Genomic DNA, 5,695 nt, shown 5'->3' on the forward strand with positions numbered 1-5,695 from the left:
CAATCTTTAGCCTCTTGATGAGCAGACCCCACAGTAATTTTGGGCTTCACAGGGATCTTTAGCTTAGGTAAAAGAAGTGTTGCTGTAGAGCAAGTGGGGAAGGAGAAGTAGAGAAGGAAAAATATACCCAGTTACTACCAGTTTGACTATAAAAGTTATTTATTGCTAAGTATCTGAAATATATAATGGTACTAGTAGTAATAGACATGCAAAGGAAAAACAAACACAGACGATTACAGTATTACCCTGATTTTACTAAGTAAGCTTTTGGGGAAACTTAGGTCAAGCTCAACTAATACAATTCAGGTTCAGAAATCTATGCCTAGAGAGAAAAAAAGAAGAGAGAGAGCGAGAGCTGGGATCTCACCAGTCCAAGGCACTTGGGTTCCAATGCTGACAGGTGAAGTTCTTAGCACAATCCTTGAAGGGAGACAATCTGTTTCTTGCAGCTTCTCAAGAACAACAGTGGATGGTGTCAGAGAGATTTCTGCTCTTGAAGCACAACTTTGTTGCTCTTTTACAGATTTTTATACCCTCAGTTCAGCTTCTTCAAAGCATTCCTTTAATAGTGTAAACAATTGTCTTTTCTATTGACAAGGGGTTATCTGGTTTTGAACATCACAAGAAAACTGATTAATAACCAGGAAAAGCATAAGGTTAAGGAGTAACCAGACACTTAGGAGCCAGCTTGAAATTTTTATGGATAGCAGATATACTGGATGGGATACCTCATTGTTTCTTCAGAAATAATAGCTTGCAGCATCAGGGTTTTGGATTTTTACCTGTTGTGAACAAGCCTCATCTTAGCATGACTTTTCATAAACTTTTGTGGGGAAGACTTCTACCAGTCATCCTGGGAAAAGTATGACAACACTTGTGGACAGGGCTCCAACGGGCTGGACGCTGTGATGAATCCTTTACCTTTGTTCAAATGTTGCCCATACCCACTCTGACTTCGTCTCTTGCCTCAGCATTCCCTAACCCAGCAACCGAGTTTTAGACAATCAAGTTTAAATAGGACTCCCATAGTGGGACCGGGGAATGTACAGCCTGAGCTGCCTATTAAACTTTACTTCTGCTTAGTTCTGGTTAGATGAGGTGTGTGTGTGTGCGGGGGGGCAGGGGGGGAAGGGAATCCTTTGTAAATCCAGAATAGAATTGGTCTGATAAATGCTGAGCTGGGTGTGTGTAAATGTGGGTTGATTAGCATTTGGAGCACATGCTGTGCTCCCCTGCTTCTCTGATCCCAGAATTCACTGCAGTCTTTGCTTCGGGCTTTCTGTTCTGAATCTCCCATGTAAAAAATTGTCATCAGGTTCCATCTCAGATGCAAAGAGACCTAGGGCAGTTGTTTCACTCTTGTCACCCTTATCTGGAGGGCATTAGGTGTGTTTATCACTGCATGTGCATTGTCTTTCATAATCAGTTCTTGTTCAGGTAGAGGAGGGGGAAATCTTTGTGAGTCAGACAGGCTGTGTCCTGTGCCAGGGTTCTCCAAGAACATGGAGCTGAGAGGTAACAATTGAGAGCAGGTAAAAGGGGCATGTGGGGGTGTTAAGCCCTTACCATTGAAGGGGACTCCATAGTGTATGCTGTATTGCAGTAGGATGTTGGTTTTTTTCTTCTCTACTGTTCCTTTGCTCCTAGTCCTCACTTCCAACAAAGGCAGGGCAAACTAGCTTGTATGTTATGAAAGGGGCAGGTGAGGTGGAGTTTTGCCATGAGGCAAGAGAGCAGAGGTGGATTTGGGTGTAACAAAGGGTTCTGGGGGGTGGTTTGGCAAAGGGCAGGGTGTTTTGATGACCTTGCAGCCTGCAAACAAAGTGGCTATAAAAGGTATTACCACATCTTCTGGAAAAGCAGAGTGGAGGATGGCCATCCATTAGTTATCATGGAAGTGGACGTGAATTAATTGTGAATGAATGCTGACCTTTCAGATGCATGCACTCAACAGATCTAGGCCTGTCATTTATATAGAAATTGAACTGGGGTATGTAGCAGGACACTAAGGTGCCTGCTACTCTCAGAGCAGAGGCACAGGTATGGGTTGCTAGGGCAACCGCTGGGGAGTCAGCTGACAGGAAGGGGCAGGGCCTGGCACATATAAACCCCAGGAGTGAGGCCAGAAGAGCAGTTCTCTGCTAGCAGCCAAGGGAGAAGGAGCTCTGCCAGAGCAAGCAGAGTAGAGAAGCCTGATGGCACGAGCAGCTTCTGTTTGCGGATACGGGGTGGAGAATTCCCTGGTAGGGGTTTCAATGATGGTTAGCCAGATGGCTTAGATTTTATGTTATAGTCCAGGGGCTTGAGTTTTCTGTTTGTAGTTTTATAACACCAGAGGACTGAGTGAGGCTATTAGGGGTTGGAGGAGGCCTCATAGGAGCTCCATGGTAGTGTGGGGACCCCGGCGCCAGAGAGGGCATGGCATTTTGGGGTGCACTGGCCCCAGCCCCAGAGCAAGGGGGCGGTGAGAAGCTCCACAGCGAGGGGGCAATGAGAGGCCCTAGGGAGAGAGGGCAGCGAGAAGTCCCGGGGGGGCAGCAGGAAGCCTAACCGAGAGGAGGGACAGCAGAGCACCAGGAAGGCACGGAATGAGACAGGGCAGTGAAAGGCCAGGGAAGTCAAAGAGAGGGCCAAATTACAGCAAGGTCCAGGTCAAAACCATGTCACTACCATCTGCGAGGCTTGGGCTGTGGTGTAGGGGAGGAAAAGGAGCTGCAGATAGCACCCCATGGCACCGGGGCAAATAAAATGGGCATCCTCCCGCTAATTACATCTATTAATTAATCAATGAAGATCAAGGCATGGCAGGAGAGTAAGCAGGTGGTTGGCCTATAACAGGAAGGTGGAGTCACCGATAGAAAGACTCTAGTAGAGTCTAGAGTACTCCTGTCACAGGGTAATGTGTTAACGTGGGCTTGGGGTAAGTTGTTACCCCACATGGAAAAACACATTCATGCCAGCATGTTGCCCTGTCATCCACAGAGAGCAAACCATTCATGTAATCTGGCTGTTCTTTGGGGATATTGTGCACTGCAGTGCCAGTGACAATATCCTAAAAAGAAAATTTTTAGAGATAATTAATTCTAAGATAATGCACAAAATATGTGTTAGGGTAGGAAATTACCCCATGGGAATGTATGAAGCTTAAATCAGTTTATCTCTTCATGTGTTGATCAGTCAGTTCATATCAGTCCCTTTTATGGTCTTGCAGATTATTAACCTGCAGCCTTTACATGGTGGCAACCCTGGGTCCAGACCCCTAGATCAGGGTTGATGCATCCTCTCAGGGAAAAGCTTCTATTCTTCCTGCCGCCTCCTTGCTGGGTCAGGCAATACCCCCATTTTCCCGTAACACAATCAAGAGGGAAAAAACAATTAAGAAGAACCCCCCCATCAAAAAAAAACAAAACAAAACTTGACTTTGAAGGGACAGAGCCCCTTTAAGACTCATGGCCCCTGGGTGATGGCTGCTTCCACCCTTTTGCTTTCTCCACCACTTCTGACTACCATTTTACTGGCTCTGCTGTCCCACTCCATTCCCTGGCAGGCTGTGTCTCAGACTTGGCTGGGGCTCTTATGACCGGCTTTGTTCTGGAAGGTTTTTATGACCCCTTTGCAAGGTTGGCCCCAGCCAGCTCTGAACTTCCTGGATAAGGTACCACTAGCCTTAGAAGAGGGGGAAGAAAGAGATAGACACTGGTCCATACCACATCCCTACACCAGAGCTGAGGACCTGCAATCCAGGACCAGCTTGACACCAGCTGTCCCCATGGAACCCTGACTGTCACACAGCCACTGGAGGTCAGGTACCTTTAGGGGTCCCACAGGGGTTTGTAATACCTGTGGCCCCCAACTACCCAAAGGTCTTGGCCCAAGACAGGCCAGCTCACTCTGACTGGGCTCATATCAAGGGGTAAACCCCAAAGAGCCCCAGTCAAGGTATGCTGCTGGGCTAAGGTGAGGCTTGAAGCAGACTTGGACTCCATTATTTAAGTTGTATTAGTTTATTCATTTTCTTACATGAGCTGGACACCACTGACCACATAACTTTACCGAGACTCCCAGGCTAAGCTAATTCATGCTGACCCCAGGCATCTCAGTTTCCTTTCTTCACGGACCATTCTATCTAGCAGAGGAAGCCAGATGTCTAGGAAGACCAAGCGCCTACTTCAATCACCAACAGAACACCAGAGTGGGGAGGGGTGGCTGTATGGGAGGCCCCACAGAAGATTCTTGGACACTGTGACCTGCACAGGTCTCAGTGAACCCTAGACGATCAGGTATCCTGACATCCCTTATAGGTACACCAAGTCATGGCAGGTGAGATACAAAAATAGGGGAATAAGACACCTGTTGAGTGTGCAGCACCGGAGCCCTATCCTGGTGTGGCCAGTTGGCCTAGGTTTCTACACTGATGAAACCAAATCCTTTCCTCTCCAGTCAGTGCACAGAACTTCCATTCAGAAGACCACATTTCGTACGGACTATAGTTATTATTTTGACTATTGATCTGATGCAAAGCCATGGAAGCCTTTCCATTGGCTCCAGTGAGTTTTGGAATAATTTCTGTGCTTGGAGGTCCTGCCTAGTAATAATACTGTAGTAAGGAAGCATCTGTGCCAGCCTGTTGACTCAAAATTCTGTATTTAAGGAAAAGATTCCGAGAAAGATTCCAGCTTCTATGAAAAGAGAAATGAAAGCAATGGTAGTTTTGTCACAGCTGCTGAGGAAGGGCCACCCAGTCTACCATCCTAATATAAAATACATAGAACATTGAGATTAATGCTATTTACCTTTTCATAAATCACAGCAATGGAATTCAGTAGTCTGTGGATTCTTTAGCAACTTTTCTTGGTAAATATTTATGGGAACAGGTCCAGTATGAATATAGTGGTAATTCAATTAAATTATCAATTATCATTACTTGATAATGTTTAAAGATATTTTGTGTGTATCACTCACCAAAGAGATTCTGGCTGAATGCAACTTCTGGAAATTAAAGTCTTCAGTATTACACAGTTTCAGATTCTGATACATGATAAGGAGCTACGTTTCTTCAGTCCTACTTGTCATGATTATTTGTATGAAAAATAGATGTGTGAACCTTCTAATCATGGTTAGTTCTCCATTAAATCATACAGCCTCTGTCTTAAAAGTAATTGTTTGTAGTCAGAAAAGTGAAACACTTAAAGTTATGATCCTTCTTTGTAAACATATATTCAGAGGATACCTTTTGCAGCATAACTAGTCACAGTTCAGTGTTACTTCTTGATTTTTAAATATCTGACAGAACTAGCTGTGTTCATAAGTCTTCTTTCTTTACATTTTCACACTGCTAGAGCAAATGTGATTTGCATTGGAGATTCTGGCCCTGCTCTTTCTGTATGGAAATGGGGGCAAAAAGACTGTGTATTTATGGTGTGGATGAGAATACAGTCCTCACAGTGAGGAGTATAGTACCACTGGAGCCAACAGGGCTACTGGTGAAATATGGGGCTAATCAATGTGAGCAAGAGATCAGACTCTGGGCAGGACGGAGCAGTAAAAGATAAACTATCTGAAGAGCTTTGGAACATTTCTGTTCATATCCATTAGGTACACACACAGTTCTGGCAGCAAAGCTAGCTTTTAAAACAACTTCTGCATATCTGTGGGACAGGAATCTATCGACAATGAAGAAAGACTCCATTCAAAG

General features: G+C 45.1%; 1 long non-coding RNA gene across 1 annotated transcript; it reads left to right on the forward strand.

Annotated features, from left to right (window-relative positions):
- The first annotated feature begins 154 nt into the window (after positions 1 to 154).
- LOC109316098 lies at positions 155 to 4,852 on the forward strand. Its single transcript, XR_002102685.1, has 3 exons — positions 155 to 281; positions 1,680 to 1,682; positions 4,843 to 4,852. It is a non-coding gene; the product is annotated as an uncharacterized LOC109316098 (long non-coding RNA).
- The last annotated feature ends 843 nt before the right edge of the window (positions 4,853 to 5,695 follow it).

The sequence above is a fragment of the Crocodylus porosus genome, unplaced genomic scaffold (assembly GCF_001723895.1).
Source record: "Crocodylus porosus isolate Cpor-Errol unplaced genomic scaffold, CroPor_comp1, whole genome shotgun sequence".
Classification (NCBI taxonomy): Eukaryota; Metazoa; Chordata; order Crocodylia; family Crocodylidae; genus Crocodylus; species Crocodylus porosus.